Source organism: Delphinapterus leucas, chromosome 11 (assembly GCF_059928025.1).
Source record: "Delphinapterus leucas isolate spDelLeu-1000000601 "Yukka" chromosome 11, BTC_Dleu_Yukka2, whole genome shotgun sequence".
Classification (NCBI taxonomy): Eukaryota; Metazoa; Chordata; class Mammalia; order Artiodactyla; family Monodontidae; genus Delphinapterus; species Delphinapterus leucas.
The window spans coordinates 58,493,942-58,519,765 of record NC_143139.1 but is presented as its reverse complement, the minus strand read 5'-3'; positions in this window follow the sequence as shown (position 1 = coordinate 58,519,765).

Below are 25,824 nucleotides of genomic sequence, written 5' to 3'. Positions count from 1 at the left end.
ACTAAAATATCACCTTCATTACTAATGTTTTGGGATAACCAACATTAATATTTTCTTTCATAGATCAAAAATGTTTCTAAATAATCATATTTTTAATGAGCAAGGGATAGTATGCTTTATTCTGTTTTGTAACATGTTTTTCCCTTAAAAAATAATTGACATAGAATGTACAATACCAAGAGTAATCCCTAATGTAAACTATGAACTTGGGGTGATAATGATGTGTCAGTGTAGGTTCACCTATTATAGCAAATGCACCACTCAGGATGCAGATAGTGGCAGAGGCCATGCATGTGTGGGGACAGAGAGTATATGGTAACTGTATACTTTTAACTCAGTTTTTCTGTGAACATAAAACTGCTCTCAAAAGTAAAGTCTATTTATATAAACATATACATATATATACACACACATATAGAGAGGAAATGAAAGATCATCCTGTGTTCAATAAACATGTTGAATAATTATTATAATATTTAACAACAGTTTAGTTAAACAAACGCATTTTATTTGTGTACATATGTACGTCACTGCAATGAACATACCTATATCTAAGATAAATTCGCTGTTGAGTCAGGGAACTGCACATTACAAATACTTTGAATTATATGGCTTCCTTCCTTCTACAGTGTTTAGTCTTAGTTAATTTTTGTCTTAATTTAAGACTTATGATATATCATGCTTATTTTAATTTGCACTGTTATAATTATTTGTGAGATTGAACACATTTTTATGCATCTCATCCATTCATTTATCCATTCTTTCAACTAAAATTTCTAGGTCCTATATACCCAGCCACAAACAAAAGCATCATAAACCCCTGTCTTTATGGAAATTACACTATACAAAGGGAGAAACAGTGTTTAAGAAAAAGAATAAGCGAAATATATTATGCTGGTTATTGATAAGTACAAAAGAGAAAAATGCAGCATGGAAGGGAAATACTCAGATGTGTAGGGTTGTTGAAATTTAACATAGATGGTTAGAGAAGACTCACAGATGTTATGACATTTGAACAGAGATTTAAGGGATCTGGTGGCTTGATCCAGTACAATAATAACAGAAGTCGTGAGAAGTGTTCATATTTTGGTGTGTTTAAAGGTAGGCTGATGAGATTTGTTGACAAGTGGATAAGGATATGAGGAATTAAAGAAAGAGAGAGTCAAGGGTAGCTACATTCTTAGGTCTAAGCAACTGAAAGGTTAGAATCACCATTTTTAATAAGGAAGAAAGTGGTAAAAGCAAGTATGGGGAGAAAATTTTGGATTTAGGCATATTACATGCTAATGCCTATTAGACATGAAATGGAAATATCATCAAGTCATTTAAATATGTGAGTCTGAAAATCAGTGGGAGGTAGTCTAGACTGAAGATACACAGTTGGAGATCTTTAGTATATCAATGACAATGAAAACCATCAGCCTGTATAAAAACATAGAGAGAATGAAAATGATAAAGGAGAGAGGTGGGGCAAGGACTGAATCCTAGGATGCCACCACCATTTAGTGGTTGGAGAGATATTGAAGGTGACTGAGAATAAAGTGAAATAAAGCAAAGTGAAATTGCACAGACAAGAAAGTCTGACATGGAAGAAAAATGAAGATGGTGTTTTATAAATGAGGGAATGATCAACTGGATCAAATTCCACCAGTAGGTCAAGTAAAATAAAATTTGACATAAAGTAAAATACTAGGCATAGTGCTATAGTGGCTGATAGGCAGTTTCATTGGAGCGATGAGACTAGACTAGGTCAAAGAAATCAAGATAGAAGAGAATCTAGAGAATAGTGAGTATAGATAACTCTTTCCAAAATATTTTCCATAGAAGAAACCAGGATAATGGAGCAGTATCTGAACTGAAAGATTATGAGGTTTAAAAAAAAAAGATAGTTTTAAGATGGGAGAGAATATAGTACATTTGTATGGTGATGGGCGTAATCTGTTGGAGGCGGAGATTTGATGATGTAGGAGATTGAGAGAATTAATGGAGCTATTGGGCAAGAGAAAGGTGGTAAATTGCACTATCTAGAGAGAATTTATTCTTCCTTTCACCCAGTAATTTCAAGTGTGTGTGTGTGTGTGTGTGTGAATAACAGCAACAACAAAAAGAAACCTAGAAACAACCTGAATTTCCATTCAACAAACGAATGGATGAATAAATTGTGGTGCATTCATAAAATGGAACACATAAAGAAATGAAAAATGGCAAATTGCAGCTACATACATCATTATGGGTGAATTTCAAACTCACAGGTTTGAGTGAAAATATATGTCATTGAAATATACACAAAATACAGTTTTATTTATAGCACTGTAAAAACAAACAAGCAAAACTAAATCATAGATGGTTTATTGATACATATATAGGTGCTAAAGCAGTAAAAAACAAAAAAAGTGGGAGTTAAAAATTCAGAATGATAGTCTGGCAGGAAGGCAGATATAACCAGAGAAGGACCCATGAGCAGCCCTGAAGACTCTGATTATTTTGTGTTTATCTTGGTTGAAACATAGAAATGTCAATTTTATTATTTTTCTTCATATTGGACCTATGCCACTTATAATTTTTCTATTTCTTAAATTTTTTGATATAAATATATTTCTAGTACATTAAGATCTTTCTTCTCCTTTACATCAAGACTCCCGTGAACTACGTGATTTTGATATATTTTGACATCTGGCAAGTTCGTCATAGTTTTTTCCACCTTTAACCTTAACTCAGGAAATTCCCTTTCACTTTATTCCATTATCTCACCCTTTTTTATCCTACTTTATTGTTGCATCTCTAATTTCTTTGAAAGCATAAAGTGGATGATATCTAAAATGGTTTCAGTTTTTCCAAAGTAATTTTTTAAACATACACTCTTTCCAAAACTCTTTGTATACTAAGTTTTACCCGTTTACTTTGCAGGTTATTTTTGATATTCCATGTTTTGTGTTGATTTGTTATTTTGTTATCTTCATTTATCCTGGAATGTTGTTATTGTCTTTATTTAACCTGGTCTAGAGTCATACTAAATTATTGTTAATGAATTTCTATTATTTCCATTATTCACTGATTAGAATTTCCCTCTATTCTCCTCTTAAAGTTCTGAAGAAAATTATAAATTTACAATTAAATTCTTTTTGTGGAAAAGAATATAAACCATACACATAAGGCAAAATTCTTCCTGAGCCATCTATTTCTCCAATAGTTGCCCTCCCCCCAGGTCCTATGAATATTTTCTCTTAAAATTAATCGATTAATTTACAGAACATTTAATCAGTTTAAGCAAGAAGTTTTTCAAAATTGATGACTAAATTCTAAAAACTAATATAAAAATATGGATTTTTTATATTTATATATGGCTACTTTATCAAAGTATCTCGCTCTTTTTGATTCTCTATTTCTAGGTATATAATCTTATTCTCTATTAATAATGATACTTTTTCTCAGTGTATTAACACTTTTATATTTGTTTCATGCCTCAAGTCTTTGTTAATGAGAACGCAGGTAGACCCCATCCTTGTTCAATCTCCTGTTTTAGTAATTTGTCATTAAATAATGTTGTTGGTAATTGGCTTAAGATGATTTAGTCATTTTTATAATACAATGATGATGATGATGACGATGATGACAACAGATAACATTTATAGAGAAGTCCTAACAATATGTCATATACCAATATAAGTATTTTACATGCATTATCTCATTTCATTTTTCTAACCTGCCAATGGCATAATGCAGAAACTAAGAATTTTGAGGATTGACCAGGATTACTTAGTGGTGAGGTGGAACTTAAACGTGGTCTGTATGAATACAAATAGTTCACATTCTTACTTAAATATTTACTATGCTATTTATCTCATAATTTTTTTAAAAGGTCCAAAACTGGGCTTCCCTGGTGGCGCAGTGGTTGAGAGTCCGCCTGCCGATGCAGGGGACAGGGGTTCGTGCCCCGGTCCGGGAAGATCCCACATGCCGCGGAGCGGCTGGGCCCGTGAGCCATGGCCGCTGAGCCTGTGCATCCGGAGCCTGTGCTCCGCAACGGGAGAGGCCGCAACAGTGAGACGCCCGCGTACCGCAAAAAAAAAAAAAAAAAAAAGGTCCAAAACTTATTATTAGGGTAGTGAATCAAATATCAAAGCAGGTAGATTTAAGTACACTAAAATGTTAACAATTCAAATAGCATTTAATAAAGGGTAAATAGATTATTTTTAAAAACAAGAGCAAGATTAGTTGAACTTTCTTTCCCTTCTTCACTATTTCTTTTCTTTTTTCCCTGTGTTTCTCTGTCTCACTTAAATTACACTCCCACAAAACAGGGTTATAAACCTTTGAGGTAGATGAAGTCCATAACCTTTGAGCTGAGTTCATTGCCTTGCCTGTGGGCCGTTGTACATTTGACCACCACCTGTATTTTGATTACACTACAAGGTCACTTAAAGTCCTGCCCTTGTTTTATTTTGTATGAGAGTTGTTTTAGGGTTCTACTTTTGCAAATATTCAAACCTTAATCTTCCCCTTCCTCCTACTAATTTAACACTTTTTTTTTCCATGGGACCCAAACTGCATTTATTTATATCCCACAATATTTCCCGGCTAGAAAGCAAGGCAAAGAGTAAAATCCAACCACCTTTCCCAGAATCTAGCATGTGATTAAAAGTTGGGCTTTGTATAATTTCTCTAATACACATTCCTGTTCGTGCCTGGTTTGCTTACTTTTTAAACCAGTTTTTCCTGAAAATTTTCAGGTGGGAGACAACATAGTATCATCTATAATAGAGCAGTAGACCCAAGCAAGGTGGCCTAAAACCCCAGGAAACCCAAGCATTTCCTTGGGTTTTAGGACAAAAAGACCAGAAAAGCCAGTTTACTTCCAAAAACAAAAAATAAACGAAACCAGGAAATAGAGCTAGTGGTGGAGGAGGTGAGATGAGGGGCCATGAATTTAGGAGTCTGACAGAACTGAAGTGCAAGCACAGCTACACTCATAACAGTTATGTGATTTTTCTTTGCAAATTACTAGATTCTGAGTCAAGCATCCTCATGTTCAAAATGAGGACAATTCAACCTTGGGAATAGTATTTAGATTAGATATAAATATAAAAAGCTATCAAATATCTGGCACATAGTACATAGCAAGCCATGATTAAGTGCTGTCTTTTATAACTGACAAGTCTATGTACTTGAAACAAATCATGAGACCATATAAGAGTATAAGAAAGGCTGAGTTGCAGTGGCAGCAATGCCAGCGGCAATGGCCAAGGTCCAGCTGGCTCACAGCTCCATGGGATGCACACTGTCCCTGTGGTACTAGATTGTCTGTGCCTCGCCTGCCTTGGCTATTGCTGAAGATCGGTTCTCTAGCTTTCCTACTTATTCTATCTATGGTTCACCTGAAACCCTTCCAAAAAAATCTGTTTCTGCTTAATTTGTTTCTGTTATTTGTAGCTGCAAACCATGACTAGTACTGTATAGAAGTTGGAGTGGTTTCTAAGAACAGACCTTCAGGGACATAGAGAAACCTGGGCTTTGTCTCTGGCATATTTGGGGCTAAAGATAATCAAGATTCAACTTAGCATTAAAAGATAGGGATTTGTGATTCCACAGCATACAGCAGAGAACAAGCTATCTAATCTATTTCTATGGTCACTTGAAATAAAGTACCCACTGAAAACAGTCACTGGGGTCTGAGTGGCAACTGCCATAACCAATATGAAGGGCATGAGGAAAATAAAATGATCATTTCCTTCACACTTAATAAGAAAGAGTATGACAAGATCCGATTTCTAAGTTCTCAGCTCAAGGTAAAGATTGAAATTCAAGCCCCTCCTAGACCCAAGGAGTCTCCATAAAAGAAGCTAACATTTTCTCCATGAGGTTGTCAGATTACAAAAGGAAATACTTTCCCAGCCTCATTTGGTCTCTTACGTGAAATTTAAGACATTTGTGGAGAAGGAGTTGAACACTGATAATTGGAAAGGGGATACAGAGGAGATTAAGGAAACTCAGAGTATTCTGAAACCCAAATCAGTTTATCTCCCCTGTCTGAAAGATTGTTCTGCTGTCTTGAAGATTCTGTGGCAACCTTGGCTGATGAAGTTTCTTTGAAAAGAACAGCTGTGTCTCCTAATGCCTCCCACTTTTCACCTTTTTTGTCTCTAGCTGATAACTCCACATTTTACCAGGAGACACATTAAAACAAACAAACAAACAAAAACATAGAAGAAGTCCTGTAACCCTAAAATAACTATGATATTTTAGTAACTTGATGAAATTCCATGAGATATAATTGAGGATGAATTCTGAGAGTGCTGGGTCGATGTAAGACAAACACATTTTTCAATGTTTTGTTTTGTTTTCCATTTCAACTGGATTAGAACTAAAACTCCAGTGGTATGGTAATAAAAGACCATAGTTATCAGGGCCATGGCAGCAACACCAACACCAGCAACAACAATCATTGCTATTCTAAATCCTGTGCTCCTGTAGTACTCTCTTCTCTCTGCCTTGTTCTTGTGGCTCCTTCCTGAACCCAGCCTTCCTGTTAATTCTGTGATGCACCTAATTAGACTTCTGAGATGTTTCTTTTGGTATAAGTTAACCAGTGTTTGTATCTGACTAGTACAGTAGATATCAATAATATTAAGCTCTATTAATAATTCTCAGAATGCTGTCCCATAAATGTATTGTGTTATTATGAATAATAATGAGTAAAAATTTTAATATGGCAATCAAGATGCATTTTGAATTTGCTACTATGTAATTGAACTCTAGTAAATAGATTATAGAGTAGATCTTACATAAACATTCAACAAAGAAAAAATAAATTATTCTATTGCCATTATTAATCTCTTACCTCACTTCAGTTATTATGGGATTAAATCCAGGATTTTTTTGCACAGTTAAAATTTTGATTATAATTTTTTCATAATAATAGGCAAGGTTGTTCAAAATCAGTGCTCTATAATATCAATAAAAGACACTAACACTAGAGAAAATATTTTAAGTTCCATATGGTACCCTAAGAAATATGGTTAGTAATTTGCTCGATACTTAATTTCCTAGTTATCTATTAAAACATCCTGCAAATACCTAAAGTTATCAGAATCATAATTTCAATCTTAAATCATCAATCACAAATGTCAATATAAGGACCTTTAGGTGTTCTGAGACCATTTTCCAACATGTGGGTGTGTGTGAGAAGGGGCTTTGCCCACAACACTGCCAACAAGCAAGGCTCCAGATATCAGCTGAGTGTCCTACAATTCAACTCAATTCTGACACTATCTAACCGGAGGTACCGTTAGATCCAACAGGTCAAGGGTTTAGCCTCACAAGACTGACCCTGATCCCCTTTAAGCACCAATCACAATCCCAGGTTATCACAGGTGCTTCTGACCAACAGGCTATATAGATTGGAGGTTGCAGCAACTGCTTCCCATTCAGCATGCCAGGTTGTTACCTGTACTTATGAACTCAGGAAACCCATTTACTCACTAAATTACTGGTTTATTATGAAAAGATATAACTCAGGATCAGCCAGATGGAAGGAATGTATAGGACAAGATATAGGGAAAAGTCAGTTTCCATGCTGTCTCCAGGCACCATTTTCTCTGCATCTCCAACCCAGAAGCTCTTCAAACCCTGCCCTTTTGGGGTTTTATGGAGTCTTTTTTACATAGGCATGATTGATTAAATTTTTGGCCACTGGATTGATTCAACCTCCATGTCCTCTCCCCTCTTCCCTTCCCAGAGGTTGAGGTGGGACTGAAAGTTCCAGCCAACCAATCACATGGTTATTTCTCCTGGCAGTCAGCCCCTATCCGGAGATGGGGTACAAAAGTCACCTCATTAACATAAAAAAGATACCTTCATATCTCTCATCACTTAGGAAATTTGAAGGGTTTTAAGAGCTCTGGGCCAGAAACAGGGATGAAGACCAAATATATAATTTTTTGTTATAAAATACAATATTACAAGGAAATAAAGCTTCCAACTTTGACATAAATTAAAAGTGTTTATTTGATTACACTATATTAATAAGTTTGACGTCACTTGTTTTATACTTGTTAACTGGTAGAGTAACACATATTAAAATACATTTAAGTAGTAAATTTTTGTGAATGTTATTAATAACCCTAATAATATTTTCAAAACAAAAATTCCTATACCATAAATATTATTTTTAACATTTTGTTTCAAATTCTTAAAATCTATCTTATGTAATATTACCTATCTTACTTATTATATTGCACTGTAATTTTTTTCCTTACATTTATCGCTATCTAAAATTATAATATTTCTTTAACTTGTTTAATTTCTGGTTTTAGTCTAGAAACAATTTCCATCAAGTAAAGACTTTGCTGGTCATTCTTACTACTATCAACCCATCACCTAGAGAAATACTCAGAACAAAATAAGATAAACTCTTGTTGAATTTTTAGTTCCTTTGGTACAAAAGAAAGATATACTACAATTCTGAACTTACTATATGACTTTTGATAAATACTTTCATTTCTGAGCCTCCATTTGCTCACAGGCAAACTAAAGATATTTCCTCTGAAGATATCACAAGTATAAAATTTGATAAAGTATAAAAAAAGACTGACTTATAGAAGGTGCTCAACATTTGCTAATTATCTTCTTTTTTTAAACTATTGCATATATTAACTCCATCATATTAGTTACTGCACCTGTTAGCACTAATCATTATTATATAATCATGACTATAATTATCTATTATAGATAATAGAATTAACACTTTAAAATGAATTAGACTAATGGGCTAATTTTTTAATATTGTTTTATTCTATATATTTCAATTAATTGATCTCTAGTTAACTGATTCACTGGATTAACTGACACATCATCCCTCCCTATACCTATATAAAAGTATAGCAGTTGATAACCGGGGTAAACTAAAAGCTCATGGTTAACACTTTCATATAATTTTGCATTTTTTTCTTCTGACAATTAAATCTGCATGCTTACCAAGAGTCATTAGTTTTACTTTATATATCTATATGCAAATTGCCTTGTTATTACATTACATAATAATTAAATACTAAATAAACCGTAGAAGTTAAATTAGTGAAATATAGCTTTAAAAAAAGATTGTTCCAGTTAAATTTAAATGAATAACTTTGAAAGTTCTAATAAATGTAGTTGCTAAAAAATTATGCTGCCAAATTTGGTGTGGGTAAGACAACTGAAAAGTATTAGGGAAAAAAAATCACAAGATTTGTAAAGGATTATATCTTTAATTTGCTTATCAAAATTTCTTAATTCTCTCCATTTTGAAGAAATAAATATTTGAAATTTTACACAATGTATTATGCATGTGGTTTATGCAAAAAGATCATAAAGTTTTTTTGATCTGCACTCAAAAGAGGCTCTGGACTTACAAAAATTGTCATTTATATGTTTTTATTTTAAACTAAACATTTAATTTATGCATATATTGCATTTTTATGAGCCCCCATGCAACCAACTTTTTCAAATACACAACAAACTTTGTCTCGATTATGTGTGATAAGAGAGTTTCTCCCAAACTCTCAATGTAGTAATTGGGCAATAATACGTAAGCCCTCCCAGCCTCAATTAGAGGACATGTTGATCCATGTTATTGCATAGATTAAATTTTGACCAAATTTTGATATAATGTGGTGAAAAGAACATAAACTTTAAACTATTATAAACTTGACTCTGACCCTTAAAGCTTTTAAGTAGACATGATTTTGAACTTTCTGAGCTTCACGTTTCTTCAGCTATTAAGATGCTGGTTACTACAATCTTAAAAAGTTCTTAGGAAACTTAAAAGACATAGTTTGTGAAATTAACAGTGGCACCCATATTATAACAAGTCCTGAGTAAATTCTGTTTCATTCATATTGGCCTGTATGTTTAGTTTTTGAAGTTATTCAACTGAATATGTCTTTTATAGTTTTCTCCATTGCCATATTCTTAAGTGATAATTTACAGCTTTGTGTTTCTTTTTAATGTAAAATATAGAGTTTCAAGCCAAAAATGGAATAATGTACATGACCAGAATGGTTGTTTTCCTTTTTCCTCTTTTAGAGAATATATACAATTACATATGCTACATTAAATGTCAAATGACAATGTTCCATATTTGTTTACAGGAAATATTTTTAAACTATCACTCTGAACAAACCTCTCAAAAAGTACTTACATATTTTGAAGTAAAATAGAAACTTACTTTCACTTCATTTATGGCATCTTGACAATTCATTAGTTCAGATTCCAGCAAACATATTTTTTGTCTATCTAATACTGAGGTGTTCTTTAGCAACACTGTTAGAAAGAAAGAATCTGTGATTTTTCTCTATTTTGCTGGTCATTATAAGCAGGAGGTAGTCACAGCTCAACTACTTGTTGTCGGTGTGTGCTTGGTTTGGGGACGTGGTTTATTTGGAAGAGAAAAACAGAACTATTATTTATGTAGTAAGAAAATGCCACTGAGTGCAAATCTAAACTTTTTTTATTTAAGCCAAGTAAATAGATTTGGGGATGTATCCAGTGAACTTCTATTAAACAATCTAACCCACAAAACTCAATGGCACTTCCAAAATGATGCATAAAAGTAGTAAAAATAAAATATAGAAAATAAGAATAGGAAATGTCAAGTGAATGTACCTCTGACAAATGTGCTCAAAGATATAGACACAGGTTTTCCAAAGTTTTCACAGCATAATATCCTCTAATCAAGTTTACTATACTTATGAAAGAAATAAAGTTGAGTAGTTTTATGCTTTCATAAACAAACCATGCCTCTCTCAAATGGAATGTCCTTTATCCACTATGACATTTTATACCACTGCCTGGTGGAACACACATTCTCACAAAATTATGCTATCATCTTTTCTAGTAATATTTTTGCAATTATAATAATAAAATCAGTCCTAGTTTCTTGTTATTAGATTATGTGACAAGAAAATATTGGAAAATTTATAAATGAGAAACAGTGCTTTTTTCTAGAAGTTAAAGAAAAATCTTTGACAGACATTTTGGATAGTCTGATTTAACCCTCATACCATCTCTAAGAAGTAAAATAGTAAACTCCTCAGTATTTACATCATGAATTAAAATGAGAGGTATCATTTAAAATATTCTTCTTCTGAACTTAATTCAACATTGGAAATATCTCATACTATGTTCATCTTCATATTTTTACTTGCACTTTTTTGTATCTTATCACTTTTACTTTTTTTTTCAAGAAGGGAATATAATAGTCAAAAGATTGTATGTCTATTTAACTACGCTCCCCCTTCCAAATATCTAATATTGCACAGTTATATACTGTCAAAGAGACTCAATATTGGCAATGATAAAAACTGTTCAACAAAATAAAACCATATTTATTGTTACAGCCCAGTAGTCACTGTCATGATGGAATATAAGTGCCACCCGTGTATATAAGAGGACGTAGGAGAGCACTCAAATGAAAATACCTCCTAATCAAGAAAGGTAGCTCTTCAAACACCCCATGCTTATGGACAATGCTCTGTTAGGGATTACAGACAATCTCTGAATATTTTTCCCCCAGACATATAATGGTCCCTGAAGATGCCCTGTTACTTTCCTGTGTATCTCTCAGAAACAGGAAAGATGTGTCAGAGCCAGCAATACATAGAGTGCCAGTGTAAAATGGTACCTTATACTTTCACAGAGGTTTAGCAAAGAAATGAGGATTGAGAGGAATGGGGATGATATTTATCATTTTATAGCGCTATGGAATGTGTTTTTACACTCTGAAGTGCCAAAAGGAAAAAAAAATTTAGGTAGAATAAGAAACAAAAGCAAGTAAAAAGCATCACATGTGGCTATTGCAAATATTACTTAGCAAAATATTTGATTTTTCTTGATAAAAAGACAATGAGAATCTGTGTGAGAACGTGCCACAGAACTGCAAAACAAAGATAATTTTCGACCATGTATATATGCAAGATTGACTTCTGAGAGTTTTATATAAGCTAAATAAATAGAGAAAATGGTCATGACCCCCTAGCAGGTCACTCTGCCTATTGTTTCTGTCTGATCTCCAACTGAGATAGTTGGTTATAAGATTGTGAAGCTTCTCTCTAGAAATCTTTCTCAACTGGACACCCTCTACCTTAACAGTAGCTGAGTGTTTCAGTGTCTCATCACTGGAACTGAACCTTATGGCCCCTACATGTTCATTGACTTGTCATTACTAAGAACCAAGGTATCAACAGTGAGAAACAGGACTTAATCTCCCATAATAATACTGAAACCTATGGCCTTTGTCATTCATGACCTGCAAGGTCTGGAGGCCAAGAAGTTCAAGGGCAAGTTCTTAGTCAAGACCATTGACTTCATTCATCAGTAAGACAAGCTTTTCTCCAGGATTCCCTCTTTTGTTCATCAAGAATGGATGGGCTGGACTCCCTGGTGGCACAGTGGTTAAGAATCCGCCTGCCAATGCAGAGGACACGGGTTCGAGCCCTGGTCCAGGAAGATCCCACGTGCCATGGAGCAACAAAGCCCATGCACCGCAACTACTGAGCCTGTGCTCTAGAGCCCGTGAGCCACAATTACTGAGCCTGTGTGCCACAACTACTGAGCCCACGTGCCACAACTACTGAAGCCCACACACCTAGAGCCTGTGCTCCGCAACAAGAGAAGCCAACACAATGAGAAGCCCGCACACCGCAATGAAGAGTAGCCCCCGTTTGCCAGAGTTGGAGAAATCCTGCATGCAGCAACAAAGACCCAACGCAGCCAAAAAATAAATAAATTTAAAGAAAACAGAATGGATGGGCTGATTGGAGGAATTCATATTCAACAGCTCAATTTGTTCTGATACTGTTTGAATCTATTTTTCTACCAAAAACACACCATTTGGTGTTAAAATACCTGTGTTTACTTATTAAGTCTAGGACTTACTGCTTGTGTAACCTTGGGATCTCAAGGGCAATTAATGCTCCTAAAAGGAGGAGGTTGTTTTAGTGATATCTAATTCAGACCCTGGATTCTTGGTGAGAATTTATACTGGGCACTGAGGTCAAGGGAATATGGGGAAAACACTCCCTTGTTGGTCATAATCACCATTTTGTCTCAAGACTATTTTTTTTTTCAAACTTCTAACCCTAAAGCTGTGGGAGATTGGGGGAGAGGGGAGGTAGTTACTATGTCCCTGAAGTATCTCTGCCACTATTCTATATTTGCCTTACATTTTTCAGTCTATGTCTTGGGAAAACTTCCCTGGTAAAGAAGACCAACAATCTGAAGAAGTAATGCATAGGTATGTTGGTGGAGACTTGACGGGAGAGAGGTGACTATACCCTTATCTCGGCATGGCCATTATTACTAACGTCCTTGTGTTTATTTGGACACACCTTTGCTTCAAGTCATGGATTTGAAAGAAACCTCGGTCAAATGCATCGGCATCAGTTTCCATGTGGATTCCCAAGGGCTTGTCCATATCCAAAGGAGCAGTTACCGAGTAATCACCTTAACAAGGAAGGTGTGATGCATATATGAAAAGAAATAGTTTTATTGGTGCATAGTTTACGTATCATAAAATTCACCTGTTTCAAGTGAACAATTCAGTGATTTTTAAAGTAAATTTACCAAGCTGTGCATCACCATAAATCAGTTCTAGAACATTTTTATCACCCAATATGGTCCCTCATAGACATTTAGTGTTTACCCCCATCCTGCCTCCCTCCCAAGGCCACCACTAATCTATTTAGTATCTCTATGGATTTTAGAGGTTAGATTTGATGCCATGCTTAAATATTTGAAAATTAGAGATCATTAAAGAGAGTAAAGGGGGAGAATAATGTATTTCAGATGCTTGTTTCAGAAGGCTCTGGTAGCCTGGGATGAGAGATTAAAAGATGAGAGACTGGACATTAGGAGACTGGTTATGAGAGTGTTGTAATAATCCAGGTGTGGATGATGAGGCAAAGAACTCATGGTCAGGGCTTGGCAGGGCTCAGTTCATGCACATTCAGAACAAGAAGCTTTCTTTGTGATGTGAATTGTCTCCAACAGCCTGGACTTGGAGAGGGGTTCCCAGTGAAGAGCAAGATCATCAGGAAACCTTTATCCCATTTGACTCGTGGTCTATGGAACAGGTTGTAGGTGGAAAAAGAGAGATTTTGTTTATGTGTATTTTTTAGGAACTCTATGCATAAGAGCATAAGAGAAGAAAGTGAAAGAGAAGTTATGCAGTTGTGATTTATAGATGGTTGCATGCAGCAGATAAAAGTCTAGCACTGGTGAAGAGTGCACCTAAGTGTGGGGCTACCTGGAGGAGGAGAGAATTCAGATAAAGTCGATCATCCTAAATATCTCAGGGAGCAAAATAAGTTGACCGAGTGTGAATATTACCTTTTCTTCTGAATTGCAGTTGCTAAAAATCATACCCATCCACAACTATTTCTGCCACGGACCTGTCCAGGAATTGAGATTTACTCATTTCCTTGTATTAAAGCCTACTTCCTCAAATATCTCTGTTAAAGTGTTAATATGTTACTGAGACAAGGCATAGTATTAATCCATTATCACCTATTGGCCAATAGCATTTTACGAGTTAAATTCTGTAATAGTTACGCAGCCATTGTGTTACAGGTCACTGACTTGATTTCAGTGCATGTTTCTCAAAGGAGGTAATACTTGAACAATGACTTGAAGATTGAGAAGAAATTTTCCAAGCAGTCTTAGAGAGAGATGAAAGGGATCACTGGGAAAGGGAAACCAGGCAGAGAGATCAGTCTGTGCAAATGTACAGAGGCTGATATAAAGGATGGAGAGATGTGGATGCAAGTATTTCAGGGCACCTGGAATCTTGTGTGCATATCACAGAATGGCAGGAGGATGGGCTGAGTTTAAGGGCAAGGGCCAGATGTTGAAGGATAGCATAGGGCATGCTAAGGAGTTTGTGCTCCATCCCATGGACAGGGTTTACAGCCTGGCATCCAACAGTAAATTCTGTTTTAAGTTTGAATGTGTTTAAGTAGAATGTACTCTATATCTTTGCCACAGGCTCCACAACTCCCTTTTAGTGATAGTTTCCACCTCACATATTTACATTAGCTATCTGGCCCCTGAAAATATTTGTTTGTGACCTCTTAGAGGAAAATTAAGCCAAGTGCTAAAGTGTCTGAAGAAGATAGGAAAGCTTGAATGTGCTGAGCAGATTACAGTGAAGTGTACAGGTGTGCAGGAATAAGTGGAAGGCAGAGTCTTCAAATGAGCAAGGCTTGATTTCATAGACAGGGGAAAAAATACATAAGTGCCAGGAGAAGATGAAAGAAGTTAAAAATATCTAATAACCTCCAGCAAAGACAACAGAGGAAAAGAAATGGTCCCATTCAATAGTGTGGAAAGGAGAGTAGCCATGGGAAAGAGTTATTTTCAATAAGTACTTAATAAATTGAATTTCACAGATAAGACTTTCATATTTAAGAGCTACAACTCTCTAATTTCTTAAAAATCTTTAAAATATTGGTCTGCCCATCAAAATGCCAAATTCTTGATTTGTAATTCAATCAACAATAAACATTTAGTAAGTATTTACCAAGTACAGACATAAATTTCTAAACTTTTTGGGAGATATAATATTATATTTTTGCCTAATAGACTTTATAGCATCATAAATACCAAGGTGTGAAAACAACTCTGTAATTATTCATTATTATTGAGAGAAATAAGGTGGATAGAAAGAGGAAAATTAAGTATGAAAGAATAACAGAAAAATCGTCAGTTTACAAGGTAAAATTAATAAATTATCAAGTTATGCTAACATGTATTATTTAACCCAAATAGTTTTAGCATTTTCAATAATGAATATAATGTATAAAATGCACAAATAGAAAGACGTAATATACCCTGTGAGCACTTTTACCAGGGTGCTAATGACCTGCTTGAGTTTGCACCTTGGGCTTTGCCTCCAGCCTTAAAATACAGTCAACTATTACCTGCTCAAATCTATACCAGCATGTTTTAACTAGACTAACTATACTCTAAGGAGAGGAAAATATCATACTGTTTCATTTTCATTCACAGCTTCTAAAATCACAGCTATTATTCATAATGCAGTTGTAGTTTTGAGTATGCTATAATGTACCTGTATGTGAAAATCATGTACTTGTGACAGTATTTAACTTTCTTGACTTATAAAATTAAAAATATCTGAGTCTGAAGTAGATTTAAAATATCTTCTTATATATAATTAAATAGCATATTATCAATTTCTTCCATTTTCTCCATATATAGTTATATTTTAGATTATAGCTTTTTGAAATGATATTAAACACCAGTGGCATATAGGCCAAACATAACTGAAATTTTAAAGCCACTGCCAAACTAAAATGGAGACATACAACATACAGAGCAAATTTCATTCATTCAAGTAACAATTGTCAACTTTTTCATTATTTGGACTAACTCTTCCTCCTACCTCTTTGTCCATAGCGAAAAAGCAACGTGCATTTTGTTAATTATTCACAAATTTCTTGTGGGGGAGGGGATGATATTTAAAGGTGTAAATGGTCAGTGCTGTCTCTGTATTCCTTTTTCATCCAAACTAACAGTAGATAATGTTTGTATAAGCAACATCTTGTTGAATAGCTGAGAGATTACCATGATTTAAGATTTAGAATTGCTTGAAGTGTTAATAAGATTAGGGTCAATATCATCCACTGTCTTGTCAGGAATTTGAATGGTACAATTCATATTAGTGATAATAATAATACTAGAATAATAATAATAGCCACATCTATTAACTTAAGCACATAAAATATGCCAAGTACTGCATTAAATATTTTTCACAAATTATCTCATTTACTCTTCAATGAGTAAATAGATAATCTTAACATAACATTATTATCTCTGTTTTACAGCTAATAATAGCCAATATTTACTGGCTTCTAATTATATGTTCAATTGGCAACATTCCAATGAAATTGTTACCGTTTTCTAGAGGAGAAAACCTAAATTTAGAGTGAGACAGTGATTTGCCTAAATTCCCATATATAGTGAGGTTGGATCCATGACTCATTTGTAATTTAAGAACTCATGCTCTTCACCACAGTGTTATAGTTATCAAATATATTAGTCACTATAAGTAAGTCTAGAGGCTTTAACTCTAGAATCTCATCAGATTAGCAAAATTAAAGGTTGCATTGTTTATTCATGTTATGGTCTGAAATCCAGTGCAGTTGAAGTGTTGTTTATCAGTAATGCAATCTGAGAAATGGAGTTTAGTTGTGTGCCCAAGAGGAAAATAAAGTAGATTTGGAATAAATAGGACATTTTCTCTGTCATACTTTAAAATCTTGACTTTTATGTGAAAGAGAGAACTATTGAATTATTTAAAGTATGGAATGATATTAGTAAATTTCTATTTTACAATCATGACTGAAGTGATATTTCAGAATAAAGTCTATTCTGTGGTCTACACAGGGTGAGACCAGAGAAAGGGAAGCTATTTAGGGGGAACCATTTACACGAGAAATGATTAGAGCAGAAGCTAATACAGTGGCTGTAGGAATTAAGAGAAAATGTAGGTAAATCCTCCAAGAAATATTTGGGGCATAGAATCAAAAGGACTTCTTGAATACTGGGTATGAACAGTTAAGGAGAAAAAGGGTCAAGGATATTTCTGAGGTTTTAAGCTTAGCGCACAATGTGTGTGGTAGGTAGTAAGGATTATAATGTAGAAGTGACTTCTCTACATGTATGGAACAGCTTTACATAGGAGTCCTTTGTCAACTAGGCAGATATATTGATTATGCTGCATATGGGCTTGCTTGCATTGCTATAAAACCAAGAAAAATTAAATGAGTTGCAAATTAATCTAGTTTATTTTGTTTAACCATTTACTCAACAAATACATTTGGATTACAAACTTGTATTCTATGCACTGTGCTGGAAATTTGAGGAAACAATGTAAAAGACACAATCTCTGGGTTAAGTCTAGTGGAAGACAATTGTGATTCAACTTAATCAATGCTAAATAAAAGCAAACATGGGATGTTATGGCAATTCTTAGAATGTGCATGAAAACCCAGAAGTGTAGCAGAAAGGGTAAAAAAAAAATCTTCATAATAGTTTGAAGGAAGGATAAGAATTAGCTAAGCAGAAAAAGAAGATATATTCAGACTATATATACAGAACATGTACATAGGCTCAGAAAGAAAACAGAGAATGCCATGATTAAAGATAGCTGGAAGGTGAGTATGGCCTGAGAACCGAAGAAAGTCTGGCAGGTGATAGGACTTGTGAGGTCAAAGTTGCTAGGATATGAAAGATTCTTACATGCCAAAGCCTTTTGAAGATTTCAGCTTGAAAGTTAAAAAGCCACTTAATGATTCTTAGCAGAGAAATGGCATGGTCACATTTACGCATTATGAAAGTCATTCTTACAACAGCATAAGAGTGGATTGGATAAAAACAAGATCAAAGGCATGGGAACCCATCATGGGGCTTTTGGAGAACTCTAGCAGAGAGGTGATAGTGGTCTGAAATAAAGCCACTGCAGTGAGGATGGAGAGGAGGGGGAATTCAAGAATGTTAAAGTGGAGAAATGGATAGATTTTATCCCCAGTGAGATTAAAGGCTAAATGAGATGGAAGAATGAGGATAATTCTCAGCTTTCTGACTTAAGTAATTAGGTATCTGATGGTGCTATTCAAAAAAATAGGGGAAAATGAAAAGATGAGCACAGGTCTGGTGAAGCAGGAAGAAAGTAAACTTACTTTTGAACATACAAGTATCTTTGAAGCATTCAAGCAAAGATATCCAGGAAGAAGCTGGATATGTATATTTTTAACATCTTTATTGGAGTATAACTGCTTTACACTGTTGTGTTAGTTTCTGCTGTATAACAAAGTGAATCAGCTATACGTATACTTTTATCCCCATATCCCCTCCCACTTGCATCTCCCTCCCACCCTCCCTGTCCCACCCCTCTAGGTGATCACAAAGCACGGAGCTGATCTCCTCCTGTGATACAGCTGCTTCCCACTAGCCATCTATTTTACATTTAGTAGTGTATATATGTCCATGCCACTCTCTCACTTCGTCCCAGCTTACCTTCCCCCTCCCCGTGTCCTCAAGGCGATTCTCTATATCTGCATCTTTTTCCCTCCTACCCCTAGGTTCCTCAGAACCATTTTTTTTATTTTTAGTTTCCATATATATGTGTTAGCATACAGTATTTGTTTTTCTCTTTCTGACTTACTTCACTCTGTATGACAGACTCTAGGTCCATCCACCTCATTACAAATAACTAAATTTCATTTCTTTTTATGGCTGAGTAATATTCTATTGCATATATGTGCCACATCTTCTTTATCCATTCATCTGTCAATGGACACTTAGGTTGCTTCCATGTCCTGGCTATTGTAAATAGTGCTGCAATGAACATTGTGGTACATGACTCTTTTTGAATTATGGATTCCTCAGGGTATATGCCCAGTAGTGGGATTGCAGGGTCATATGGTAGTTCTATCTTTAGTGTTTTAAGGTACCTCCATACTGTTCTCCATAGTGGCTGTATCAATTTACATTTCCACCAACAGAGCAAGAGGGTTACCATTTCTCCACACCCTCTCCAGGATTTATTGTTTGTAGATTTTTTTTTTTTTTTGCGGTATGCGGGCCTCTCACTGTTGTGGCCTCTCCCGTTGCGTAGCACAGGCTCCGGACGCACAGGCTCAGCAGCCATGGCTCACGGGCCCAGCCACTCTGCGGCATGTGGGATCTTCCCGGACCAGGACACGAACCCATGTCCCCTGCATTGGCAGGCGGACTATCAACCACTGCACCACTAGGGAAGCCCTTGTAGATATTTTTTTGATGATGGCCATTCTGATTGGTGTGAGGTGATACCTCACTGTAGTTTTGATTTGCATTTCTCTAATGATTAGTGATGTTGAGCATCCTTTCATGTGTCTGTTGGCAATCTGTATATCTTCTTTGGAGAAATGTCTATTTAGGTTTTGTGCCCATTTTTGGATTGGATTGTTTGTTTTTCTGATATCGAGCTCCATGAGCTGCTTCTATATTTTGGAGATTAATCCTTTGTCAGTTGCTTCATTTGCAAATACTTTCTCAAATTCTGAGGGTTGTCTTTTCATCTTCTTTATAGTTTCCTTTGCTCTGCAAAAGCTTTTAAGTTTCATTAGGTCCCATTTGTTTATATTTTATTTTATTTCCATTTCTCTAGGAGGCGGGTCAAAAAGGATCTTGCTGTGATTTATGTAATAGAGTGTTCTGCCTATGTTTTCCTCTAAGAGTTTTATAGTGTCTGGCCTTACATTTCGGTCTTTAATCCATTTTGAGTTTATTTTTGTGTATGGTGTTAGGAAGTGTCCTAATTTCATTTTTTACATGTAGCTGTCCTGTTTTCCTAGCACCACTTATTGAAGAGGCTGTCTTTTCTCCACTGTGTATTCTTGCATCCTTTATCAAATATAAGGTGACTCTATGTGCAGGGGTTTATCTCTTGATTTTCTTTCCTGTTCCATTGATCTATATTTCTGTTTTTGTGCCAGTACCATACTCTCTTGATTACTGTAGCTTTGTAATATAGTCTACATTCAGGGAAAATGATTCCTCCAGCTCCGTTTTTCTTTCTCAAATTTGCTTTGGCTATTCAGGGTCTTTTATGTTTCCAAACAAATTGTGAAATTTTTTGTTCTAGTTCTGTGAAAAATGCCATTGGTAGTTTGATAGGGATTGCATTGAATCTGTACATTGCTTTGGGTAGTATAGTTATTTTCACAATATTGATTCTTCTAATCCAAGACCATGGTATATCTCTCCATCTGTTTGTATCATTTTTAATTTCTTTCATCAGTGTCTTATAGTTTTCTGCATACAGGTCTTTTGTCTCCTTAGGTAGGTTTATTCCTAGGTCTTTTATTCTTTATGTTGCAATGGTAAATGGGAGTGTTTCCTTATTTTCATTTTCATTTCATTTTCATTTCATTTTCAGACTTTTCATCATTAATGTGTAGGACTGCAAGAGATTTCTTAGTCTCTTGACTAAGAGACTTAGTCTTAGTCTTAGTCTTAGTCTTAGTCTTAGTCATTCTTGTGCATGAATTTTGTATCCTATGACTTCAGCAAATCCATTGATTAGCTCTAGTAGTTTGCTGGTGGCATCTTTAGGACTATCCCTATACTGTATCATGTCATCTGCAAACAGTGACTGTTTTACTTCCTCTCTTTCTGATTTTGTTTCCTTTTATTTCTTTTCCTTCTCTGATTGCTGTGACTAAAACTTCCAAAATTATATTGAATAATAATGGTGAGAGTTGGCAACCTTGTCTTGCCTGATCTTAGTGGAAACGGTTTCAGTTTTTCACCATTGAGAATGGTATTGGCTGTGGGTTTGTCATATATGGCCTTTATTATGTTGAGGTAAGTTCCCTTTATGCCTACTTTCTGGAGGGATTTATCATAAATGGGTGTTAAATTTTGTCAAAAGATTTTTTGCATTATTGAGATTATCATGTGGTTTTTATCCTTCACTTTGTTAATATGGTGTTTCACTTTGACTAATTTGCATATTTGGAAGAATCCTTGCATTCCTAGGTAGACCTCACTTGATCATGGTGTATGATCCGTTTAATGTGCTGTTGGATTCTGTTTGCTAGTATTTTGGTGAGGATTTTTGCATCTATGTTTATAAGAGGTATTGACCTGTTATTTTCCTTTTTTTGTGTGTGACATCTTTGTCTGGTTTTGGTACTGGGGTGATTGTGTCCTTGTAGAATGAGTTTGGGAGTGTTCCTCCCTCTGCTATATTTTGGAAGAGTTTGAGAAGGATAGGTGTTAGCTCTCTTCTAAATGTTTGATAGAATTTGCCTATGAAGCCATCTGGTCCTGAGCTTTTGTTTGTTGGAAGATTTTTAATCACAGTTTCGATTTCAGTGCTTGTGATTTGTCTGTTCACATTTACTATTTCTTCCTGGTTCAGGAAGGTTGTGTTTTACTAAGAATTTGTCCATTTCTTCCAGATTGTCCATTTTATTGGCATATAGTTGCTTGTAATAATCTCTGATGATCCTTTGTATTTCTGCAGTGTCACTTGTTACTTCTTTTCATTTCTAATTCTGTTGATTTGAGTCTTTTCCTTTTTTTTCTTGAAGAGTCTGGCTAATGGTTTATCAGCTTTGTTTATCTTCCCAAAGAACCAGCTTTTAGTTTTATTGATCTTTGCTATTGTTTCCTTCATTTCTTTTTCATTTATTTCTGATCTGATTTTCTTGATTACTTTCCTTCTTCTAACTTTGGGATTTTCTTGTTCTTCTTTCTCTAACTGTTTTAGGTTTATGGTCAGGTTGTTTATTTGATATTTTTCTTGTTTCTTGAGGTAGGAGTTTATTTCTATAAACTACCTTCTTAGAACTGCTTTTGCTGCATCGCATAGATTTTGAATTATCGTGTTTTCATTGTCATTTGTTTCTAAGTATTTTTGATTTCCTCTTTGATTTCTTCAGTGATATCTTGGTTATTTAGTAGTGCACTGTTTAGCCTCCATGTGTTTGTATTTTTTACACTTATTTCCTGTAATTCATATCTAGTCTCATAGCATTGTGGTTGGAAAATATACCTGATATGATTTCAATTTTCTTAAATTTACCAAGGCTTGGTTTGTGACCCAAGATATGATCTATCCTGGACAGTGTTCCATGAGCACTTGAGAGGAAAGTGTATTCTGTTGTGTTTGGATGAAATGTCCTATAAATATGAATTAAGTCCATCTTGTGTAATGTATCATTTAAAGCTTGTGTTTCGTTATTTATTTTCTTTTTGGATGACCTGTCCATTGGTGTGAGTGGTGTGTTAAAGTCCCCTACTATTAATGTGTTACTGTCGATTTCCCCTTTTATTGCTGTTAGCATTTGCCTTATGCTGATATGCTCCTATGTTGGATGCATAAATATTTACAGTTGTTATATCTTCCTCTTGTGTTGATCCCTTGGTCATTATGTAGTGTCCTTCTTTATCTCTTTTAATAGTCTTTATTTTAAAGTCTATTTTGTCTGATATGAGAATTGCTACTCCATCTTTCTTTTGATTTCCATTTGCATGGAATATCTTTTTCCATCACCTCACTTTCAGTCTGTATGTGTCCCTAGGTCTGTAATGGGTCTCTTGTTGAGAGCATATATATGGATTTTTTTTTTGTATCCATTCAGTCATTCTATGGGTTTTGGTTGGAACATTTAATCCATTTACATTCAAGGTTGTCATCGATATGTATGTTCCTATTATGATTTAATAATTGCTTTGGGTTTGTTTTTGTAGGTCTTTTCCTTCTCTTGTGTTTCCTGCCTAGAGAAGTCCCTTTAGAATTTGTTGTAAAGCTGGTTTGGTGGTGCTGAATTCTCTTAGGTTTTGCTTGTCTGTAAAGCTTTTAATTTCTCTGTCGAATCTGAATGAGATCCTTGCTGGGTAGAGGAATCTTGGATGTAGGTGTTTCCCTTTCATCACTTTAAATATGTCCTGCCACTCCCTTCTGGCTTGCAGAGTTTCTGCTGAATGATCAGCTGTTAATCTTATGGGGATTCCCTTGTATGGTATATGTTGCTTTTCCCTTGCTGCTTTTAATATATTTTCTTTGTATTTAATTTTTGATAGTTTGATTAATATGTGTCTTGGCATGTTTCTCCTTGGATTTATCCTGTATGGGACTCTCTGCATTTCCTGGACTTGATTGACTATTTCTTTTCCCATATTAGGGAAGTTTTCAACTATAATCTCTTCAAATATTTTCTCAGTCCCTTTCTTTTCCTCTTCTTCTGGGACCCCTATAATTTGAATGTTAGTGCATTTAATGTTGTCCCAGAGGTCTCTGAGAGTGTCCTCCATTCTTTTCATTCTTTTTTCTTTATTCTGCTCTGCAGTAGTTATTTCCACTATTTTATCTTCCAGGTCACTTATCCATTCATCTGGCTCAGTTATTCTGCTATTGATTCCTTCTAGAGAATTTTTAATTTCATTTATTGTGTTGTTCATCATTGTTTGTTTGTTCATTAGTTCTTCTAGGTCTTTGTTTAATGTTTCTTCTATTTTCTCCATTCTATTTCTAAGACTTTGTATCATCTTTACTATCATTATTCTGAATTCTTTTTCGGGTAGACTGCCTATTTCCTCTGCATTTGTTTGGTCTGGTGGGTTTTTGCTTTTCTCCTTCATCTGATGCATATTTCTCTCTCTTCTCATTTTCCTTAACTTACTGTGCTTGGGAGTCTCCTTTTCACAAGCTGCAGGTTTGTAGTTCTCATTGTTTTTGGTGTCTGCCCCGAGTGGATGAGGTTGGTTCAGTGGGTTGTGTAGGCTTCCTGGTGGAGGGGACTGGTGCCTGTTTTCTGGTGGATGGAACTGGATCTTCCCTTTCTGGTGGGCAGGATCACGTCCAGTGGTGTGTTTTGGGGTGTTTGTGAAGTTGTTATGATTTTAGGCAGCCTCTCTGCTAAATGGGTTTGGTTGTGTTCCTGTCTTGCTAGTTTCTTGGCATGAGGCATCCAGCACTAGTGCTTGCTGGTCATTGAGTGGAGCTGGGTCTTAGCATTGAGATGCAGATCTCTGGGAGAACTCTCGCCCAATGATATTAATTGGGGCTGTGATGTCTCTGGTGGTCCAGTGTCCTGAACTCGGCTGTCCCACCTCAGAGGCTCAGGCCTGACACCTGGCCGGAGCACCAAGACTCTGTCAGCCACACGACTCAGAAGAAAAGGGAGAAAATAAATAAATAGAATAAAGTTATTAAAATAAAAATTTAAAAAATATTATTAAAATAAAAAATAAAAACATAATAAAAAAGAAAAGAAGAGAGCAACCAAGTCAATAAAGAAATCTACCAATGATAATAAACTCTAAATACTAAACTACGACAAACATAAAACCAGAAACAAATTAGATGCAGAAAGCAAACCCCATGTCTACAGTTGCTCCCAAAGTCCACTGCCTCAATTTTGGGTTGATTTGTTGTCTATTCAGGTATTTCAGAGATGCAGGGTACATCAAGTTGATTGTGGAGATTTAATCCACTGCTCCTGAGGCTGCTAGGGGAGATTTCCCTTTCTCTTCTTTGTTCACACAGCTGCTGGGGCTCAGCTTTGGATTTGGCCCCGCCTCTGCATGTAAGTCACCTGAGGGTGTCTGTTCTTTGCTCAGACAGGACGGGGTTAAAGGAGCAGCTGATTAGGGGGCTCTGACTCACTTAGGCTGAGGGAAGATAGGGGTACAGAATGTGGGGCGAGCCTGCGACAGCAGAGGCCAGAATGACGTTGCAGCAGCCTGGGGCATACCCTGTGTTTCCCCCGGGGAAGTTGTCCCTGGATCTCGGAACCCTGGCAGTGGCAGGCTGCACGGGTTCCCGGGAGGGGAGGTGTGGATAGTGACCTGTGGTTGCACACAGGCTTCTTGGTGGCTGCAGCAGCAGCCTTAGCATTTCATGCCCGTCTCTGGTGTCCGTGCTGATAGCCACAGATCTCGCCCATCTCTGAAGCTCATTTAGTCAGTGTTCTGAATCGTCTTCTCATGCAACCCAAAACAATGATCCCTCGACTCTTAGGCAGTTCCAGACTTTTTCCTGGACTCCCTCCCATTTAGCTGTGGTGCACTAGACTCCTTCAGACTGTGTTTATGCAGTCAACCCCAGTCCTCTCCGTGGGATCTGAACTCTGAAACCCAAGCCTCAGCTCCCAGCCCCCACCAGCCCTGGTGGGTAAGCAGACAAACCTCTCGGGCTGGTGAGTGCTGGTCGGCACTGATCCTCTGTGTGGGAATGTCTCAGCTTTGCCCTCTGCACCCCTGTTGCTGTGCTCTCCT